Genomic DNA, 23,542 nt, shown 5'->3' on the forward strand with positions numbered 1-23,542 from the left:
TAGCTTCATTCTTGACTCGTTTGAGCCCGGAAACAACTTGTTGCTTTATTATTGGCTAGATTGAAGTTGAAAACAACTTGTAGCTTCATTTTAGGTTGTTTAAAATTAGAATCAACTAGTAGTTTCATTCTTGACACGTTTGAGCGCGGGAACAACTTGTTGCTCCATTATTGGCTAGATTGAAGTTGGAAACAACTTGTAGCTTCATCCTAGACTCGTTTGAAGTTGAAAAAAACTTGTAGCTTCATTTTAGGTTGTTTAAAATTAGAATCAACTAGTAGTTTCATTCTTGACACGTTTGAGCGCGGGAACAACTTGTTGCTTCATTATTGGCTAGATTGAAGTTGGAAACAACTTGTAGCTTCATTCTAGACTTGTTTGAAGTTGAAATCAACTTGTAGCATCATTTTCGGTTGTTTGAAATTAGAATCAACTTTTAGTTTCATTCTTGACACGTTTGAGCGCGGGAACAACTTGTTGCTTCATTATTGGCTAGATTGAAGTTGGGAACAACTTGTAGCTTCATTCCAGACTCGTTTGAAGTTAAAAACAACTTGTAGCTTCATTTTCGGTTGTTTAAAATTAGAATCAACATGTAGTTTTATTCTTGACACGTTTGAGCCCGGAAACAACTTGTTGCTTTATTATTGGTTAGATTGAAGTTGGAAACAACTTGTAGCTTCATCCTAGACTCGTTTGAAGTTGAAAACAACTTGTAGCTTCATTTTAGGTTGTTTAAAATTAGAATCAACTAGTAGTTTCATTCTTGACACGTTTGAGCCCGGAAACAACTTGTTGCTTTATTATTGGTTAGATTGAAGTTGGAAACAACTTGTAGCTTCATTTTAGGTTGTTTAAAATTAGAATCAACTAGTAGTTTCATTCTTGACACGTTTGAGCGCGGGAACAACTTGTTGCTTCATTATTGGCTAGATTGAAGTTGGGAACAACTTGTAGCTTCATTTTCGGTTGTTTAAGATTAGAATCAACTTGTAGTTTCATTCTTGACTCGTTTGAGCCCGGAAACAACTTGTTGCTTTATTATTGGTTAGATTGAAGTTGGAAACAACTTGTAGCTTCATCCTAGACTCGTTTGAAGATGAAAACAACTTGTAGCTTCATTTTAGGTTGTTTAAAATTAGAATCAACTAGTAGTTTCATTCTTGACACGTTTGAGCGCGGGAACAACTTGTTGCTTCATTATTGGCTAGATTGAAGTTGGAAACAACTTGTAACTTCATTCTAGACTCGTTTGAAGTTGAAAACAACTTGTAGCATCATTTTCGGTTGTTTGAAATTAGAATCAACTTTTAGTTTCATTATTGACACGTTTGAGCGCGGAAACAACTTGTTGCTTTATTATTGGTTAGATTGAAGTTGGAAACAAGTTGTAGATTCATTCTAGACTCGTTTGAAGTTGAAAACAACTTGTAGCTTCATTTTCGGTTGTTTAAAATTGGAATCAACTAGTAGTTTCATTCTTGACACGTTTGAGCGCGGGAACAACTTGTTGCTTCATTATTGGCTAGATTGAAGTTGGAAACAACTTGTAGCTTCATTCTAGACTCGTTTGAAGTTGAAAACAACTTGTAGCATCATTTTCGGTTGTTTGAAATTAGAATCAACTTTTAGTTTCATTCTTGACACGTTTGAGCGCGAGAACAACTTGTTGCTTCATTATTGGCTAGATTGAAGTTGGAAACAACTTGTAGCTTCATTCTAGACTCGTTTGAAGTTGAAAACAACTTGTAGCATCATTTTCGGTTGTTTGAAATTAGAATCAACTTTTAGTTTCATTCTTGACACGTTTGAGCGCGAGAACAACTTGTTGCTTCATTATTGGCTAGATTGAAGTTGGGAACAACTTGTAGCTTCATTCCAGACTCGTTTGAAGTTGAAAACAACTTGTAGCTTCATTTTCGGTTGTTTAAAATTAGAATCAACTTGTAGCTTCATTCTTGACTCGTTTGAGCCCGGAAACAACTTGTTGCTTTATTATTGGCTAGATTGAAGTTGAAAACAACTTGTAGCTTCATTTTAGGTTGTTTAAAATTAGAATCAACTAGTAGTTTCATTCTTGACACGTTTGAGCGCGGGAACAACTTGTTGCTCCATTATTGGCTAGATTGAAGTTGGAAACAACTTGTAGCTTCATCCTAGACTCGTTTGAAGTTGAAAAAAACTTGTAGCTTCATTTTAGGTTGTTTAAAATTAGAATCAACTAGTAGTTTCATTCTTGACACGTTTGAGCGCGGGAACAACTTGTTGCTTCATTATTGGCTAGATTGAAGTTGGAAACAACTTGTAGCTTCATTCTAGACTTGTTTGAAGTTGAAATCAACTTGTAGCATCATTTTCGGTTGTTTGAAATTAGAATCAACTTTTAGTTTCATTCTTGACACGTTTGAGCGCGGGAACAACTTGTTGCTTCATTATTGGCTAGATTGAAGTTGGGAACAACTTGTAGCTTCATTCCAGACTCGTTTGAAGTTAAAAACAACTTGTAGCTTCATTTTCGGTTGTTTAAAATTAGAATCAACATGTAGTTTTATTCTTGACACGTTTGAGCCCGGAAACAACTTGTTGCTTTATTATTGGTTAGATTGAAGTTGGAAACAACTTGTAGCTTCATCCTAGACTCGTTTGAAGTTGAAAACAACTTGTAGCTTCATTTTAGGTTGTTTAAAATTAGAATCAACTAGTAGTTTCATTCTTGACACGTTTGAGCGTGGGAACAACTTGTTGCTTCATTATTGGCTAGATTGAAGTTGGGAACAACTTGTATCTTCATTTTCGGTTGTTTAAGATTAGAATCAACTTGTAGTTTCATTCTTGACTCGTTTGAGCCCAGAACAACTTGTTGCTTTATTATTGGTTAGATTGAAGTTGGAAACAACTTGTAGCTTCATTTTAGGTTGTTTAAAATTAGAATCAACTAGTAGTTTCATTCTTGACACGTTTGAGCGCGGGAACAACTTGTTGCTTCATTATTGGCTAGATTGAAGTTGGGAACAACTTGTAGCTTTATTCCAGACTCGTTTGAAGTTGAAAACAACTTGTAGCTTCATTTTCGGTTGTTTAAAATTAGAATCAACTTGTAGCTTCATTCTTGACTCGTTTGAGCCCGGAAAGAACTTGTTGCTTTATTATTGGCTAGATTGAAGTTGGAAACAACTTGTAGCTTCATCCTAGACTCGTTTGAAGTTGAAAACAACTTGTAGCTTCATTTTAGGTTGTTTAAAATTAGAATCAACTAGTAGTTTCATTCTTGACACGTTTGAGCCCGGAAACAACTTGTTGCTTTATTATTGGTTAGATTGAAGTTGGAAACAACTTGTAGCTTCATTTTAGGTTGTTTAAAATTAGAATCAACTAGTAGTTTCATTCTTGACACGTTTGAGCGCGGGAACAACTTGTTGCTTCATTATTGGCTAGATTGAAGTTGGGAACAACTTGTAGCTTCATTTTCGGTTGTTTAAGATTAGAATCAACTTGTAGTTTCATTCTTGACTCGTTTGAGCCCGGAAACAACTTGTTGCTTTATTATTGGTTAGATTGAAGTTGGAAACAACTTGTAGCTTCATCCTAGACTCGTTTGAAGATGAAAACAACTTGTAGCTTCATTTTAGGTTGTTTAAAATTAGAATCAACTAGTAGTTTCATTCTTGACACGTTTGAGCGCGGGAACAACTTGTTGCTTCATTATTGGCTAGATTGAAGTTGGAAACAACTTGTAGCTTCATTCTAGACTCGTTTGAAGTTGAAAACAACTTGTAGCATCATTTTCGGTTGTTTGAAATTAGAATCAACTTTTAGTTTCATTATTGACACGTTTGAGCGCGGAAACAACTTGTTGCTTTATTATTGGTTAGATTGAAGTTGGAAACAAGTTGTAGATTCATTCTAGACTCGTTTGAAGTTGAAAACAACTTGTAGCTTCATTTTCGGTTGTTTAAAATTGGAATCAACTAGTAGTTTCATTCTTGACACGTTTGAGCGCGGGAACAACTTGTTGCTTCATTATTGGCTAGATTGAAGTTGGAAACAACTTGTAGCTTCATTCTAGACTCGTTTGAAGTTGAAAACAACTTGTAGCATCATTTTCGGTTGTTTGAAATTAGAATCAACTTTTAGTTTCATTCTTGACACGTTTGAGCGCGAGAACAACTTGTTGCTTCATTATTGGCTAGATTGAAGTTGGAAACAACTTGTAGCTTCATTCTAGACTCGTTTGAAGTTGAAAACAACTTGTAGCATCATTTTCGGTTGTTTGAAATTAGAATCAACTTTTAGTTTCATTCTTGACACGTTTGAGCGCGAGAACAACTTGTTGCTTCATTATTGGCTAGATTGAAGTTGGGAACAACTTGTAGCTTCATTCCAGACTCGTTTGAAGTTGAAAACAACTTGTAGCTTCATTTTCTGTTGTTTAAAATTAGAATCAACTTGTAGCTTCATTCTTGACTCGTTTGAGCCCGGAAACAACTTGTTGCTTTATTATTGGCTAGATTGAAGTTGAAAACAACTTGTAGCTTCATTTTAGGTTGTTTAAAATTAGAATCAACTAGTAGTTTCATTCTTGACACGTTTGAGCGCGGGAACAACTTGTTGCTCCATTATTGGCTAGATTGAAGTTGGAAACAACTTGTAGCTTCATCCTAGACTCGTTTGAAGTTGAAAAAAACTTGTAGCTTCATTTTAGGTTGTTTAAAATTAGAATCAACTAGTAGTTTCATTCTTGACACGTTTGAGCGCGGGAACAACTTGTTGCTTCATTATTGGCTAGATTGAAGTTGGAAACAACTTGTAGCTTCATTCTAGACTTGTTTGAAGTTGAAATCAACTTGTAGCATCATTTTCGGTTGTTTGAAATTAGAATCAACTTTTAGTTTCATTCTTGACACGTTTGAGCGCGGGAACAACTTGTTGCTTCATTATTGGCTAGATTGAAGTTGGGAACAACTTGTAGCTTCATTCCAGACTCGTTTGAAGTTAAAAACAACTTGTAGCTTCATTTTCGGTTGTTTAAAATTAGAATCAACATGTAGTTTTATTCTTGACACGTTTGAGCCCGGAAACAACTTGTTGCTTTATTATTGGTTAGATTGAAGTTGGAAACAACTTGTAGCTTCATCCTAGACTCGTTTGAAGTTGAAAACAACTTGTAGCTTCATTTTAGGTTGTTTAAAATTAGAATCAACTAGTAGTTTCATTCTTGACACGTTTGAGCGTGGGAACAACTTGTTGCTTCATTATTGGCTAGATTGAAGTTGGGAACAACTTGTATCTTCATTTTCGGTTGTTTAAGATTAGAATCAACTTGTAGTTTCATTCTTGACTCGTTTGAGCCCAGAACAACTTGTTGCTTTATTATTGGTTAGATTGAAGTTGGAAACAACTTGTAGCTTCATTTTAGGTTGTTTAAAATTAGAATCAACTAGTAGTTTCATTCTTGACACGTTTGAGCGCGGGAACAACTTGTTGCTTCATTATTGGCTAGATTGAAGTTGGGAACAACTTGTAGCTTTATTCCAGACTCGTTTGAAGTTGAAAACAACTTGTAGCTTCATTTTCGGTTGTTTAAAATTAGAATCAACTTGTAGCTTCATTCTTGACTCGTTTGAGCCCGGAAAGAACTTGTTGCTTTATTATTGGCTAGATTGAAGTTGGAAACAACTTGTAGCTTCATCCTAGACTCGTTTGAAGTTGAAAACAACTTGTAGCTTCATTTTAGGTTGTTTAAAATTAGAATCAACTAGTAGTTTCATTCTTGACACGTTTGAGCCCGGAAACAACTTGTTGCTTTATTATTGGTTAGATTGAAGTTGGAAACAACTTGTAGCTTCATTTTAGGTTGTTTAAAATTAGAATCAACTAGTAGTTTCATTCTTGACACGTTTGAGCGCGGGAACAACTTGTTGCTTCATTATTGGCTAGATTGAAGTTGGGAACAACTTGTAGCTTCATTTTCGGTTGTTTAAGATTAGAATCAACTTGTAGTTTCATTCTTGACTCGTTTGAGCCCGGAAACAACTTGTTGCTTTATTATTGGTTAGATTGAAGTTGGAAACAACTTGTAGCTTCATCCTAGACTCGTTTGAAGTTGAAAACAACTTGTAGCTTCATTTTAGGTTGTTTAAAATTAGAATCAACTAGTAGTTTCATTCTTGACACGTTTGAGCGTGGGAACAACTTGTTGCTTCATTATTGGCTAGATTGAAGTTGGAAACAACTTGTAGCTTCATTCTAGACTCGTTTGAAGTTGAAAACAACTTGTAGCATCATTTTCGGTTGTTTGAAATTAGAATCAACTTTTAGTTTCATTATTGACACGTTTGAGCGCGGAAACAACTTGTTGCTTTATTATTGGTTAGATTGAAGTTGGAAACAAGTTGTAGATTCATTCTAGACTCGTTTGAAGTTGAAAACAACTTGTAGCTTCATTTTCGGTTGTTTAAAATTGGAATCAACTAGTAGTTTCATTCTTGACACGTTTGAGCGCGGGAACAACTTGTTGCTTCATTATTGGCTAGATTGAAGTTGGAAACAACTTGTAGCTTCATTCTAGACTCGTTTGAAGTTGAAAACAACTTGTAGCATCATTTTCGGTTGTTTGAAATTAGAATCAACTTTTAGTTTCATTCTTGACACGTTTGAGCGCGAGAACAACTTGTTGCTTCATTATTGGCTAGATTGAAGTTGGAAACAACTTGTAGCTTCATTCTAGACTCGTTTGAAGTTGAAAACAACTTGTAGCATCATTTTCGGTTGTTTGAAATTAGAATCAACTTTTAGTTTCATTCTTGACACGTTTGAGCGCGAGAACAACTTGTTGCTTCATTATTGGCTAGATTGAAGTTGGGAACAACTTGTAGCTTCATTCCAGACTCGTTTGAAGTTGAAAACAACTTGTAGCTTCATTTTCGGTTGTTTAAAATTAGAATCAACTTGTAGCTTCATTCTTGACTCGTTTGAGCCCGGAAACAACTTGTTGCTTTATTATTGGCTAGATTGAAGTTGAAAACAACTTGTAGCTTCATTTTAGGTTGTTTAAAATTAGAATCAACTAGTAGTTTCATTCTTGACACGTTTGAGCGCGGGAACAACTTGTTGCTCCATTATTGGCTAGATTGAAGTTGGAAACAACTTGTAGCTTCATCCTAGACTCGTTTGAAGTTGAAAAAAACTTGTAGCTTCATTTTAGGTTGTTTAAAATTAGAATCAACTAGTAGTTTCATTCTTGACACGTTTGAGCGCGGGAACAACTTGTTGCTTCATTATTGGCTAGATTGAAGTTGGAAACAACTTGTAGCTTCATTCTAGACTTGTTTGAAGTTGAAATCAACTTGTAGCATCATTTTCGGTTGTTTGAAATTAGAATCAACTTTTAGTTTCATTCTTGACACGTTTGAGCGCGGGAACCACTTGTTGCTTCATTATTGGCTAGATTGAAGTTGGGAACAACTTGTAGCTTCATTCCAGACTCGTTTGAAGTTAAAAACAACTTGTAGCTTCATTTTCGGTTGTTTAAAATTAGAATCAACATGTAGTTTCATTCTTGACACGTTTGAGCCCGGAAACAACTTGTTGCTTTATTATTGGTTAGATTGAAGTTGGAAACAACTTGTAGCTTCATCCTAGACTCGTTTGAAGTTGAAAACAACTTGTAGCTTCATTTTAGGTTGTTTAAAATTAGAATCAACTAGTAGTTTCATTCTTGACACGTTTGAGCGCGGGAACAACTTATTGCTTCATTATTGGCTAGATTGAAGTTGGGAACAACTTGTAGCTTCATTTTCGGTTGTTTAAGATTAGAATCAACTTGTAGTTTCATTCTTGACTCGTTTGAGCCCAGAACAACTTGTTGCTTTATTATTGGTTAGATTGAAGTTGGAAACAACTTGTAGCTTCATCCTAGACTCGTTTGAAGTTGAAAACAACTTGTAGCTTCATTTTAGGTTGTTTAAAATTAGAATCAACTTTTAGTTTCATTCTTGACACGTTTGAGCGCGGGAACAACTTGTTGCTTCATTATTGGCTAGATTGAAGTTGGGAACAACTTGTAGCTTCATTCCAGACTCGTTTGAAGTTGAAAACAACTTGTAGCTTCATTTTCGGTTGTTTAAAATTAGAATCAACTTGTAGTTTCATTCTTGACTCGTTTGAGCCCGGAAACAACTTGTTGCTCTATTATTGGTTAGATTGAAGTTGGAAACAACTTGTAGCTTCATTCCAGACTCGTTTGAAGTTGAAAACAACTTGTAGCTTCATTTTAGGTTGTTTAAAATTACAATCAACTTTTAGTTTCATTCTTGACTCGTTTAAGCCTGTAAACAACTTTTTGCTTCATTATTGTCTAGATTGAAGTTGGAAACAACTTGTAGCTTCATTCTAGACTCGTTTGAAGTTGAAAACAACTTGTAGCATCATTTTCGGTTGTTTGAAATTAGAATCAACTTTTAGTTTCATTCTTGACACGTTTGAGCGCGGGAACAACTTGTTGCTTCATTATTGGCTAGATTGAAGTTGGGAACAACTTGTAGCTTCATTCCAGACTCGTTTGAAGTTGAAAACAACTTGTAGCTTCATTTTCGGTTGTTTAAAATTAGAATCAACTTGTAGTTTCATTCTTGACTCGTTTGAGCCCGGAAACAACTTGTTGCTCTATTATTGGTTAGATTGAAGTTGGAAACAACTTGTAGCTTCATTCCAGACTCGTTTGAAGTTGAAAACAACTTGTAGCTTCATTTTAGGTTGTTTAAAATTAGAATCAACTTTTAGTTTCATTCTTGACTCGTTTAAGCCTGTAAACAACTTTGTGCTTCATTATTGTCTAGATTGAAGTTGGAAACAACTTGTAGCTTCATTCTAGACTCGTTTGAAGTTGAAAACAACTTGTAGCATCATTTTCGGTTGTTTGAAATTAGAATCAACTTTTAGTTTCATTCTTGACACGTTTGAGCGCGGGAACAACTTGTTGCTTCATTATTGGCTAGATTGAAGTTGGGAACAACTTGTAGCTTCATTCCAGACTCGTTTGAAGTTGAAAACAACTTATAGCTTCATTTTCGGTTGTTTAAAATTAGAATCAACTTGTAGTTTCATTCTTGACTCGTTTGAGCCCGGAAACAACTTGTTGCTCTATTATTGGTTAGATTGAAGTTGGAAACAACTTGTAGCTTCATTCCAGACTCGTTTGAAGTTGAAAACAACTTGTAGCTTCATTTTAGGTTGTTTAAAATTAGAATCAACTTTTAGTTTCATTCTTGACTCGTTTAAGCCTGTAAACAACTTTTTGCTTCATTATTGTCTAGATTGAAGTTGGAAACAACTTGTGGCTTCATTCCAGACTCGTTTGAAGTTGAAAACAACTTGTAGCTGCACTTTCGGTTGTTTAAAATTAGAATCAACTTGTAGCTTCATTCTTGACTCGTTTGAGCCCGGAAACAACTTGTTGCTTTATTATTGGCTAGATTGAAGTTGGAAACCAGTTGTAGATTCATTCTAGACTCGTTTGAAGTTGAAAACAACTTGTAGCTTCATTTTCGGTTGTTTAAAATTAGAATCAACTAGTAGTTTCATTCTTGACATGTTTGAGCGCGGGAACAACTTGTTGCTTCATTATTGGCTAGATTGAAGTTGGAAACAACTTGTAGCTTCATTCTAGACTCGTTTGAAGTTGAGAACAACTTGTAGCATCATTTTCGGTTGTTTGAAATTAGAATCAACTTTTAGTTTCATTCTTGACACGTTTGAGCGCGGGAACAACTTGTTGCTTCATTATTGGCTAGATTGAAGTTGGGAACAACTTGTAGCTTTATTCCAGACTCGATTGAAGTTGAAAACACCTTGTAGCTTCATTTTCGGTTGTTTAAAATTAGAATCAACTTGTAGCTTCATTCTTGACTCGTTTGAGCCCGGAAAGAACTTGTTGCTTTATTATTGGCTAGATTGAAGTTGGAAACAACTTGTAGCTTCATCCTAGACTCGTTTGAAGTTGAAAACAACTTGTAGCTTCATTTTAGGTTGTTTAAAATTAGAATCAACTAGTAGTTTCATTCTTGACACGTTTGAGCCCGGAAACAACTTGTTGCTTTATTATTGGTTAGATTGAAGTTGGAAACAACTTGTAGCTTCATTTTAGGTTGTTTAAAATTAGAATCAACTAGTAGTTTCATTCTTGACACGTTTGAGCGCGGGAACAACTTGTTGCTTCATTATTGGCTAGATTGAAGTTGGAAACAACTTGTAGCTTCATTTTCGGTTGTTTAAGATTAGAATCAACTTGTAGTTTCATTCTTGACTCGTTTGAGCCCGGAAACAACTTGTTGCTTTATTATTGGTTAGATTGAAGTTGGAAACAAGTTGTAGATTCATTCTAGACTCGTTTGAAGTTGAAAACAACTTGTAGCTTCATTTTCGGTTGTTTAAAATTAGAATCAACTAGTAGTTTCATTCTTGACACGTTTGAGTGCGGGAACAACTTGTTGCTTCATTATTGGCTAGATTGAAGTTGGAAACAACTTGTAGCTTCATTCTAGACTCGTTTGAAGTTGAAAACAACTTGTAGCATCATTTTCGGTTGTTTGAAATTAGAATCAACTTTTAGTTTCATTCTTGACACGTTTGAGCGCGGGAACAACTTGTTGCTTCATTATTGGCTAGATTGAAGTTGGAAACAACTTGTAGCTTCATTTTAGACTCGTTTGAAGTTGAAAACAACTTGTAGCATCATTTTCGGTTGTTTGAAATTAGAATCAACTTTTAGTTTCATTCTTGACACGTTTGAGCGCGGGAACAACTTGTTGCTTCATTATTGGCTAGATTGAAGTTGGGAACAACTTGTAGCTTCATTCCAGACTCGTTTGAAGTTGAAAACAACTTGTAGCTTCATTTTCGGTTGTTTAAAATTAGAATCAACTTGTAGCTTCATTCTTGACTCGTTTGAGCCCGGAAACAACTTGTTGCTTTATTATTGGCTAGATTGAAGTTGAAAACAACTTGTAGCTTCATTTTAGGTTGTTTAAAATTAGAATCAACTAGTAGTTTCATTCTTGACACGTTTGAGCGCGGGAACAACTTGTTGCTTCATTATTGGCTAGATTGAAGTTGGAAACAACTTGTAGCTTCATCCTAGACTCGTTTGAAGTTGAAAAAACTTGTACCTTCATTTTAGGTTGTTTAAAATTAGAATCAACTAGTACTTTCATTCTTGACACGTTTGAGCGCGGGAACAACTTGTTGCTTCATTATTGGCTAGATTGAAGTTGGAAACAACTTGTAGCTTCATTCTAGACTTGTTTGAAGTTGAAAACAACTTGTAGCATCATTTTCGGTTGTTTGAAATTAGAATCAACTTTTAGTTTCATTCTTGACACGTTTGAGCGCGGGAACAACTTGTTGCTTCATTATTGGCTAGATTGAAGTTGGGAACAACTTGTAGCTTCATTCCAGACTCGTTTGAAGTTGAAAACAACTTGTAGCTTCATTTTCGGTTGTTTGAACTTAGAATCAACTTGTAGTTTCATTCTTGACACGTTTGAGCCCGGAAACAACTTGTTGCTTTATTATTGGTTAGATTGAAGTTGGAAACAACTTGTAGCTTCATCCTAGACTCGTTTGAAGTTGAAAACAACTTGTAGCTTCATTTTAGGTTGTTTAAAATTAGAATCAACTACTAGTTTCATTCTTGACACGTTTGAGCGCGGGAACAACTTGTTGCTTCATTATTGGCTAGATTGAAGTTGGGAACAACTTGTAGCTTCATTTTCGGTTGTTTAAGATTAGAATCAACTTGTAGTTTCATTCTTGACTCGTTTGAGCCCGGAAACAACTTGTTGCTTTATTATTGGTTAGATTGAAGTTGGAAACAACTTGTAGCTTCATCCTAGACTCGTTTGAAGTTGAAAACAACTTGTAGCTTCATTTTAGGTTGTTTAAAATTAGAATCAACTAGTAGTTTCATTCTTGACACGTTTGAGCGCGGGAACAACTTGTTGCTTCATTATTGGCTAGATTGAAGTTGGAAACAACTTGTAGCTTCATTCTAGACTCGTTTGAAGTTGAAAACAACTTGTAGCATCATTTTCGGTTGTTTGAAATTAGAATCAACTTTTAGTTTCATTATTGACACGTTTGAGCGTGGAAACAACTTGTTGCTTTATTATTGGTTAGATTGAAGTTGGAAACAAGTTGTAGATTCATTCTAGACTCGTTTGAAGTTGAAAACAACTTGTAGCTTCATTTTCGGTTGTTTAAAATTAGAATCAACTAGTAGTTTCATTCTTGACACGTTTGAGCGCGGGAACAACTTGTTGCTTCATTATTGGCTAGATTGAAGTTGGAAACAACTTGTAGCTTCATTCTAGACTCGTTTGAAGTTGAAAACAACTTGTAGCATCATTTTCGGTTGTTTGAAATTAGAATCAACTTTTAGTTTCATTCTTGACACGTTTGAGCGCGGGAACAACTTGTTGCTTCATTATTGGCTAGATTGAAGTTGGAAACAACTTGTAGCTTCATTCTAGACTCGTTTGAAGTTGAAAACAACTTGTAGCTTCATTTTCGGTTGTTTAAAATTAGAATCAACTTGTAGCTTCATTCTTGACTCGTTTGAGCCCGGAAACAACTTGTTGCTTTATTATTGGCTAGATTCAAGTTGAAAACAACTTGTAGCTTCATTTTAGGTTGTTTAAAATTAGATTCAACTAGTAGTTTCGTTCTTGACACGTTTGAGCGCGGGAACAGCTTGTTGCTTCATTATTGGCTAGATTGAAGTTGGAAACAACTTGTAGCTTCATCCTAGACTCGTTTGAAGTTGAAAAAAACTTGTAGCTTCATTTTAGGTTGTTTAAAATTAGAATCAACTAGTAGTTTCATTCTTGACACGTTTGAGCGCGGGAACAACTTGTTGCTTCATTATTGGCTAGATTGAAGTTGGAAACAACTTGTAGCTTCATTCTAGATTTGTTTGAGTTGAAAACAACTTGTAGCATCATTTTCGGTTGTTTGAAATTAGAATCAACTTTTAGTTTCATTCTCGACACGTTTGAGCGCGGGAACAACTTGTTGCTTCATTATTGGCTAGATTGAAGTTGGGAACAACTTGTAGCTTCATTCCAGACTCGTTTGAAGTTGAAAACAACTTGTAGCTTCATTTTCAATTGTTTAAAATTAGAATCAACTTGTAGTTTCATTCTTGACTCGTTTGAGCCCGGAAACAACTTGTTGCTCTATTATTGGTTAGATTGAAGTTGGAAACAACTTGTAGCTTCATTCCAGACTCGTTTGAAGTTGAACACAACTTGTAGCTTCATTTTAGGTTGTTTAAAATTAGAATCAACTTTTAGTTTCATTCTTGACTCGTTTAAGCCTGTAAACAACTTTTTGCTTCATTATTGTCTAGATTGAAGTTGGAAACAACTTGTAGCTTCATTCCAGACTCGTTTGAAGTTGAAAACAACTTGTAGCTTCATTTTCGGTTGTTTAAAATTAGAATCAACTTGTAGCTTCATTCTTGACTCGTTTGAGCCCGGAAACAACTTGTTGCTTTATTATTGGCTAGATTCAAGTTGAAAACAACTTGTAGCTTCATTTTAGGTTGTTTAAAATTAGAATCAACTAGTAGTTTCGTTCTTGACACGTTTGAGCGCGGGAACAGCTTGTTGCTTCATTATTGGCTAGATTGAAGTTGGAAACAACTTGTAGCTTCATCCTAGACTCGTTTGAAGTTGAAAAAAACTTGTAGCTTCATTTTAGGTTGTTTAAAATTAGAATCAACTAGTAGTTTCATTCTTGACACGTTTGAGCGCGGGAACAACTTGTTGCTTCATTATTGGCTAGATTGAAGTTGGAAACAACTTGTAGCTTCATTCTAGATTTGTTTGAGTTGAAAACAACTTGTAGCATCATTTTCGGTTGTTTGAAATTAGAATCAACTTTTAGTTTCATTCTCGACACGTTTGAGCGCGGGAACAACTTGTTGCTTCATTATTGGCTAGATTGAAGTTGGGAACAACTTGTAGCTTCATTCCAGACTCGTTTGAAGTTGAAAACAACTTGTAGCTTCATTTTCAATTGTTTAAAATTAGAATCAACTTGTAGTTTCATTCTTGACTCGTTTGAGCCCGGAAACAACTTGTTGCTCTATTATTGGTTAGATTGAAGTTGGAAACAACTTGTAGCTTCATTCCAGACTCGTTTGAAGTTGAACACAACTTGTAGCTTCATTTTAGGTTGTTTAAAATTAGAATCAACTTTTAGTTTCATTCTTGACTCGTTTAAGCCTGTAAACAACTTTTTGCTTCATTATTGTCTAGATTGAAGTTGGAAACAACTTGTAGCTTCATTCCAGACTCGTTTGAAGTTGAAAACAACTTGTAGCTTCATTTTCGGTTGTTTAAAATTAGAATCAACTTGTAGCTTCATTCTTGACTCGTTTGAGCCCGGAAACAACTTGTTGCTTTATTATTGGCTAGATTGAAGTTGGAAACAAGTTGTAGATTCATTCTAGACTCGTTTGAAGTTGAAAACAACTTGTAGCTTCATTTTCGGTTGTTTAAAATTAGAATCAACTAGTAGTTTCATTCTTGACACGTTTGAGCGCGGGAACAACTTGTTGCTTCATTATTGGCTAGATTGAAGTTGGAAACAACTTGTAGCTTCATTCTAGACTCGTTTGAAGTTGAGAACAACTTGTAGCATCATTTTCGGTTGTTTGAAATTAGAATCAACTTTTAGTTTCATTCTTGACACGTTTGAGCGCGGGAACAACTTGTTGCTTCATTATTGGCTAGATTGAAGTTGGGAACAACTTGTAGCTTCATTCCAGACTCGTTTGAAGTTGAAAACAACTTGTAGCTTCATTTTCGGTTGTTTAAAATTAGAATCAACTTGTAGCTTCATTCTTGACTCGTTTGAGCCCGGAAAGAACTTGTTGCTTTATTATTGGCTAGATTGAAGTTGGAAACAACTTGTAGCTTCATCCTAGACTCGTTTGAAGTTGAAAACAACTTGTAGCTTCATTTTAGGTTGTTTAAAATTAGAATCAACTAGTAGTTTCATTCTTGACACGTTTGAGCCCGGAAACAACTTGTTGCTTTATTATTGGTTAGATTGAAGTTGGAAACAACTTGTAGCTTCATCCTAGACTCGTTTGAAGTTGAAAACAACTTGTAGCTTCATTTTAGGTTGTTTAAAATTAGAATCAACTAGTAGTTTCATTCTTGACACGTTTGAGCGCGGGAACAACTTGTTGCTTCATTATTGGCTAGATTGAAGTTGGGAACAACTTGTAGCTTCATTTTCGGTTGTTTAAGATTAGAATCAACTTGTAGTTTCATTCTTGACTCGTTTGAGCCCAGAACAACTTGTTGCTTTATTATTGGTTAGATTGAAGTTGGAAACAACTTGTAGCTTCATCCTAGACTCGTTTGAAGTTGAAAACAACTTGTAGCTTCATTTTAGGTTGTTTAAAATTAGAATCAACTAGTAGTTTCATTCTTGACACGTTTGAGCGCGGGAACAACTTGTTGCTTCATTATTGGCTAGATTGAAGTTGGAAACAACTTGTAGCTTCATTCTAGACTCGTTTGAAGTTGAAAACAACTTGTAGCATCATTTTCGGCTGTTTGAAATTAGAATCAACTTTTAGTTTCATTATTGACACCTTTGAGCGCGGAAACAACTTGTTGTTTTATTATTGGTTAGATTGAAGTTGGAAACAAGTTGTAGATTCATTCTAGACTCGTTTGAAGTTGAAAACAACTTGTAGCTTCATTTTCGGTTGTTTAAAATTAGAATCAACTAGTAGTTTCATTCTTGACACGTTTGAGTGCGGGAACAACTTGTTACTTCATTATTGGCTAGATTGAAGTTGGAAACAACTTGTAGCTTCATTCTAGACTCGTTTGAAGTTGAAAACAACTTGTAACATCATTTTCGGTTGTTTGAAATTAGAATCAACTTTTAGTTTCATTCTTGACACGTTTGAGCGCGGGAACAACTTGTTGCTTCATTATTGGCTAGATTGAAGTTGGAAACAACTTGTAGCTTCATTTTAGACTCGTTTGAAGTTGAAAACAACGTGTAGCATCATTTTCGGTTGTTTGAAATTAGAATCAACTTTTAGTTTCATTATTGACACCTTTGAGCGCGGAAACAACTTGTTGTTTTATTATTGGTTAGATTGAAGTTGGAAACAAGTTGTAGATTCATTCTAGACTCGTTTGAAGTTGAAAACAACTTGTAGCTTCATTTTCGGTTGTTTAAAATTAGAATCAACTAGTAGTTTCATTCTTGACACGTTTGAGTGCGGGAACAACTTGTTGCTTCATTATTGGCTAGATTGAAGTTGTAAACAACTTGTAGCTTCATTCTAGACTCGTTTGAAGTTGAAAACAACTTGTAGCATCATTTTCGGTTGTTTGAAATTAGAATCAACTTTTAGTTTCATTCTTGACACGTTTGAGCGCGGGAACAACTTGTTGCTTCATTATTGGCTAGATTGAAGTTGGAAACAACTTGTAGCTTCATTTTAGCCTCGTTTGAAGTTGAAAACAACTTGTAGCATCATTTTCGGTTGTTTGAAATTAGAATCAACTTTTAGTTTCATTCTTGACACGTTTGAGCGCGGGAACAACTTGTTGCTTCATTATTGGCTAGATTGAAGTTGGGAACAACTTGTAGCTTCATTCCAGACTCGTTTGAAGTTGAAAACAACTTGTAGCTTCATTTTCGGTTGTTTAAAATTAGAATCAACTTGTAGCTTCATTCTTGACTCGTTTGAGCCCGGAAACAACTTGTTGCTTTATTATTGGCTAGATTGAAGTTGAAAACAACTTGTAGCTTCATTTTAGGTTGTTTAAAATTAGAATCAACTAGTAGTTTCATTCTTGACACGTTTGAGCGCGGGAACAACTTGTTGCTTCATTATTGGCTAGATTGAAGTTGGAAACAACTTGTAGCTTCATCCTAGACTCGTTTGAAGTTGAAAAAAACTTGTACCTTCATTTTAGGTTGTTTAAAATTAGAATCAACTAGTACTTTCATTCTTGACACGTTTGAGCGCGGGAACAACTTGTTGCTTCATTATTGGCTAGATTGAAGTTGGAAACAACTTGTAGCTTCATTCTAGACTTGTTTGAAGTTGAAAACAACTTGTAGCATCATTTTCGGTTGTTTGAAATTAGAATCAACTTTTAGTTTCATTCTTGACACGTTTGAGCGCGGGAACAACTTGTTGCTTCATTATTGGCTAGATTGAAGTTGGGAACAACTTGTAGCTTCATTCCAGACTCGTTTGAAGTTGAAAACAACTTGTAGCTTCATTTTCGGTTGTTTTAAATTAGAATCAACTTGTAGTTTCATTCTTGACACATTTGAGCCCGGAAACAACTTGTTGCTTTATTATTGGTTAGATTGAAGTTGGAAACAACTTGTAGCTTCATCCTAGACTCGTTTGAAGTTGAAAACAACTTGTAGCTTCATTTTAGGTTGTTTAAAATTAGAATACTATACTAGTTTCATTCTTGACACATTTGAGCGCGGGAACAACTTGTTGCTTCATTATTGGCTAGATTGAAGTTGGGAACAACTTGTAGCTTCATTTTCGGTTGTTTAAGATTAGAATCAACTTGTAGTTTCATTCTTGACTCGTTTGAGCCCGGAAACAACTTGTTGCTTTATTATTGGTTAGATTGAAGTTGGAAACAACTTGTAGCTTCATCCTAGACTCGTTTGAAGTTGAAAACAACTTGTAGCTTCATTTTAGGTTGTTTAAAATTAGAATCAACTAGTAGTTTCATTCTTGACACGTTTGAGCGCGGGAACAACTTGTTGCTTCATTATTGGCTAGATTGAAGTTGGAAACAACTTGTAGCTTCATTCTAGACTCGTTTGAAGTTGAAAACAACTTGTAGCATCATTTTCGGTTGTTTGAAATTAGAATCAACTTTTAGTTTCATTCTTGACACGTTTGAGCGCGGGAACAACTTGTTGCTTCATTATTGGCTAGATTGAAGTTGAAAACAACTTGTAGCTTCATTTTAGGTTGTTTAAAATTAGAATCAACTAGTAGTTTCATTCTTGACATGTTTGAGCGCGGGAACAACTTGTTGCTTCATTATTGGCTAGATTGAAGTTGGAAACAACTTGTAGCTTCATTCTAGACTCGTTTGAAGTTGAAAACAACTTGTATCATCATTTTCGGTTGTTTGAAATTAGAATCAACTTTTAGTTTCATTATTGACACCTTTGAGCGCGGAAACAACTTGTTGTTTTATTATTGGTTAGATTGAAGTTGGAAACAAGTTGTAGATTCATTCTAGACTCGTTTGAAGTTAAAAACAACTTGTAGCTTCATTTTCGGGTGTTTAAAATTAGAATCAACTAGTAGTTTCATTCTTGACACGTTTGAGTGCGGGAACAACTTGTTGCTTCATTATTGGCTAGATTGAAGTTGGAAACAACTTGTAGCTTCATTCTAGACTCGTTTGAAGTTGAAAACAACTTGTAGCATCATTTTCGGTTGTTTGAAATTAGAATCAACTTTTAGTTTCATTCTTGACACGTTTGAGCGCGGGAACAACTTGTTGCTTCATTATTGGCTAGATTGAAGTTGGAAACAACTTGTAGCTTCATTTTAGACTCGTTTGAAGTTGAAAACAACTTGTAGCATCATTTTCGGTTGTTTGAAATTAGAATCAACTTTTAGTTTCATTCTTGACACGTTTGAGCGCGGGAACAACTTGTTGCTTCATTATTGGCTAGATTGAAGTTGGGAACAACTTGTAGCTTCATTCCAGACTCGTTTGAAGTTGAAAACAACTTGTAGCTTCATTTTCGGTTGTTTAAAATTAGAATCAACTTGTAGCTTCATTCTTGACTCGTTTGAGCCCGGAAACAACTTGTTGCTTTATTATTGGCTAGATTGAAGTTGAAAACAACTTGTAGCTTCATTTTAGGTTGTTTAAAATTAGAATCAACAAGTAGTTTCATTCTTGACACGTTTGAGCGCGGGAACAACTTGTTGCTTCATTATTGGCTAGATTGAAGTTGGAAACAACTTGTAGCTTCATCCTAGACTCGTTTGAAGTTGAAAAAAACTTGTACCTTCATTTTAGGTTGTTTAAAATTAGAATCAACTAGTACTTTCATTCTTGACACGTTTGAGCGCGGGAACAACTTGTTGCTTCATTATTGGCTAGATTGAAGTTGGAAACAACTTGTAGCTTCATTCTAGACTTGTTTGAAGTTGAAAACAACTTGTAGCATCATTTTCGGTTGTTTGAAATTAGAATCAACTTTTAGTTTCATTCTTGACACGTTTGAGCGCGGGAACAACTTGTTGCTTCATTATTGGCTAGATTGAAGTTGGGAACAACTTGTAGCTTCATTCCAGACTCGTTTGAAGTTGAAAACAACTTGTAGCTTCATTTTCGGTTGTTTTAAATTAGAATCAACTTGTAGTTTCATTCTTGACACGTTTGAGCCCGGAAACAACTTGTTGCTTTATTATTGGTTAGATTGAAGTTGGAAACAACTTGTAGCTTCATCCTAGACTCGTTTGAAGTTGAAAACAACTTGTAGCTTCATTTTAGGTTGTTTAAAATTAGAATCAACTACTAGTTTCATTCTTGACACGTTTGAGCGCGGGAACAACTTGTTGCTTCATTATTGGCTAGATTGAAGTTGGGAACAACTTGTAGCTTCATTTTCGGTTGTTTAAGATTAGAATCAACTTGTAGTTTCATTCTTGACTCGTTTGAGCCCGGAAACAACTTGTTGCTTTATTATTGGTTAGATTGAAGTTGGAAACAACTTGTAGCTTCATCCTAGACTCGTTTGAAGTTGAAAACAACTTGTAGCTTCATTTTAGGTTGTTTAAAATTAGAATCAACTAGTAGTTTCATTCTTGACACGTTTGAGCGCGGGAACAACTTGTTGCTTCATTATTGGCTAGATTGAAGTTGGAAACAACTTGTAGCTTCATTCTAGACTCGTTTGAAGTTGAAAACAACTTGTAGCATCATTTTCGGTTGTTTGAAATTAGAATCAACTTTTAGTTTCATTATTGACACGTTTGAGCGCGGAAACAACTTGTTGCTTTATTATTGGTTAGATTGAAGTTGGAAACAAGTTGTAGATTCATTCTAGACTCGTTTGAAGTTGAAAACAACTTGTAGCTTCATTTTCGGTTGTTTAAAATTAGAATCAACTAGTAGTTTCATTCTTGACACGTTTGAGCGCGGGAACAACTTGTTGCTTCATTATTGGCTAGATTGAAGTTGGAAACAACTTGTAGCTTCATTCTAGACTCGTTTGAAGTTGAAAACAACTTGTAGCATCATTTTCGGTTGTTTGAAATTAGAATCAACTTTTAGTTTCATTCTTGACACGTTTGAGCGCGGGAACAACTTGTTGCTTCATTATTGGCTAGATTGAAGTTGGAAACAACTTGTAGCTTCATTCTAGACTCGTTTGAAGTTGAAAACAACTTGTAGCATCATTTTCGGTTGTTTGAATTTAGAATCAACTTTTAGTTTCATTCTTGACACGTTTGAGCGCGGGAACAACTTGTTGCTTCATTATTGGCTAGATTGAAGTTGGGAACAACTTGTAGCTTCATTCCAGACTCGTTTGAAGTTGAAAACAACTCGTAGCTTCATTTTCGGTTGTTTAAAATTAGAATCAACTTGCAGCTTCATTCTTGACTCGTTTGAGCCCGGAAACAACTTGTTGCTTTATTATTGGCTAGATTCAAGTTGAAAACAACTTGTAGCTTCATTTAGGTTGTTTAAAATTAGAATCAACTAGTAGTTTCGTTCTTGACACGTTTGAGCGCGGGAACAGCTTGTTGCTTCATTATTGGCTAGATTGAAGTTGGAAACAACTTGTAGCTTCATCCTAGACTCGTTTGAAGTTGAAAAAAACTTGTAGCTTCATTTTAGGTTGTTTAAAATTAGAATCAACTAGTAGTTTCATTCTTGACACGTTTGAGCGCGGGAACAACTTGTTGCTTCATTATTGGCTAGATTGAAGTTGGAAACAACTTGTAGCTTCATTCTAGATTTGTTTGAAGTTGAAAACAACTTGTAGCATCATTTTCAGTTGTTTGAAATTAGAATCAACTTTTAGTTTCATTCTCGACACGTTTGAGCGCGGGAACAACTTGTTGCTTCATTATTGGCTAGATTGAAGTTGGGAACAACTTGTAGCTTCATTCCAGACTCGTTTGAAGTTAAAAACAACTTGTAGCTTCATTTTCGGGTGTTTAAAATTAGAATCAACTAGTAGTTTCATTCTTGACACGTTTGAGTGCGGGAACAACTTGTTGCTTCATTATTGGCTAGATTGAAGTTGGAAACAACTTGTAGCTTCATTCTAGACTCGTTTGAAGTTGAAAACAACTTGTAGCATCATTTTCGGTTGTTTGAAATTAGAATCAACTTTTAGTTTCATTCTTGACACGTTTGAGCGCGGGAACAACTTGTTGCTTCATTATTGGCTAGATTGAAGTTGGAAACAACTTGTAGCTTCATTTTAGACTCGTTTGAAGTTGAAAACAACTTGTAGCATCATTTTCGGTTGTTTGAAATTAGAATCAACTTTTAGTTTCATTCTTGACACGTTTGAGCGCGGGAACAACTTGTTGCTTCATTATTGGCTAGATTGAAGTTGGGAACAACTTGTAGCTTCATTCCAGACTCGTTTGAAGTTGAAAACAACTTGTAGCTTCATTTTCGGTTGTTTAAAATTAGAATCAACTTGTAGCTTCATTCTTGACTCGTTTGAGCCCGGAAACAACTTGTTGCTTTATTATTGGCTAGATTGAAGTTGAAAACAACTTGTAGCTTCATTTTAGGTTGTTTAAAATTAGAATCAACAAGTAGTTTCATTCTTGACACGTTTGAGCGCGGGAACAACTTGTTGCTTCATTATTGGCTAGATTGAAGTTGGAAACAACTTGTAGCTTCATCCTAGACTCGTTTGAAGTTGAAAAAAACTTGTACCTTCATTTTAGGTTGTTTAAAATTAGAATCAACTAGTACTTTCATTCTTGACACGTTTGAGCGCGGGAACAACTTGTTGCTTCATTATTGGCTAGATTGAAGTTGGAAACAACTTGTAGCTTCATTCTAGACTTGTTTGAAGTTGAAAACAACTTGTAGCATCATTTTCGGTTGTTTGAAATTAGAATCAACTTTTAGTTTCATTCTTGACACGTTTGAGCGCGGGAACAACTTGTTGCTTCATTATTGGCTAGATTGAAGTTGGGAACAACTTGTAGCTTCATTCCAGACTCGTTTGAAGTTGAAAACAACTTGTAGCTTCATTTTCGGTTGTTTTAAATTAGAATCAACTTGTAGTTTCATTCTTGACACGTTTGAGCCCGGAAACAACTTGTTGCTTTATTATTGGTTAGATTGAAGTTGGAAACAACTTGTAGCTTCATCCTAGACTCGTTTGAAGTTGAAAACAACTTGTAGCTTCATTTTAGGTTGTTTAAAATTAGAATCAACTACTAGTTTCATTCTTGACACGTTTGAGCGCGGGAACAACTTGTTGCTTCATTATTGGCTAGATTGAAGTTGGGAACAACTTGTAGCTTCATTTTCGGTTGTTTAAGATTAGAATCAACTTGTAGTTTCATTCTTGACTCGTTTGAGCCCGGAAACAACTTGTTGCTTTATTATTGGTTAGATTGAAGTTGGAAACAACTTGTAGCTTCATCCTAGACTCGTTTGAAGTTGAAAACAACTTGTAGCTTCATTTTAGGTTGTTTAAAATTAGAATCAACTAGTAGTTTCATTCTTGACACGTTTGAGCGCGGGAACAACTTGTTGCTTCATTATTGGCTAGATTGAAGTTGGAAACAACTTGTAGCTTCATTCTAGACTCGTTTGAAGTTGAAAACAACTTGTAGCATCATTTTCGGTTGTTTGAAATTAGAATCAACTTTTAGTTTCATTATTGACACGTTTGAGCGCGGAAACAACTTGTTGCTTTATTATTGGTTAGATTGAAGTTGGAAACAAGTTGTAGATTCATTCTAGACTCGTTTGAAGTTGAAAACAACTTGTAGCTTCATTTTCGGTTGTTTAAAATTAGAATCAACTAGTAGTTTCATTCTTGACACGTTTGAGCGCGGGAACAACTTGTTGCTTCATTATTGGCTAGATTGAAGTTGGAAACAACTTGTAGCTTCATTCTAGACTCGTTTGAAGTTGAAAACAACTTGTAGCATCATTTTCGGTTGTTTGAAATTAGAATCAACTTTTAGTTTCATTCTTGACACGTTTGAGCGCGGGAACAACTTGTTGCTTCATTATTGGCTAGATTGAAGTTGGAAACAACTTGTAGCTTCATTCTAGACTCGTTTGAAGTTGAAAACAACTTGTAGCATCATTTTCGGTTGTTTGAATTTAGAATCAACTTTTAGTTTCATTCTTGACACGTTTGAGCGCGGGAACAACTTGTTGCTTCATTATTGGCTAGATTGAAGTTGGGAACAACTTGTAGCTTCATTCCAGACTCGTTTGAA

This window comes from Daucus carota, chromosome 5 (genome assembly GCF_001625215.2).
Source record: "Daucus carota subsp. sativus chromosome 5, DH1 v3.0, whole genome shotgun sequence".
Lineage (NCBI taxonomy): Eukaryota > Viridiplantae > Streptophyta > Magnoliopsida > Apiales > Apiaceae > Daucus > Daucus carota.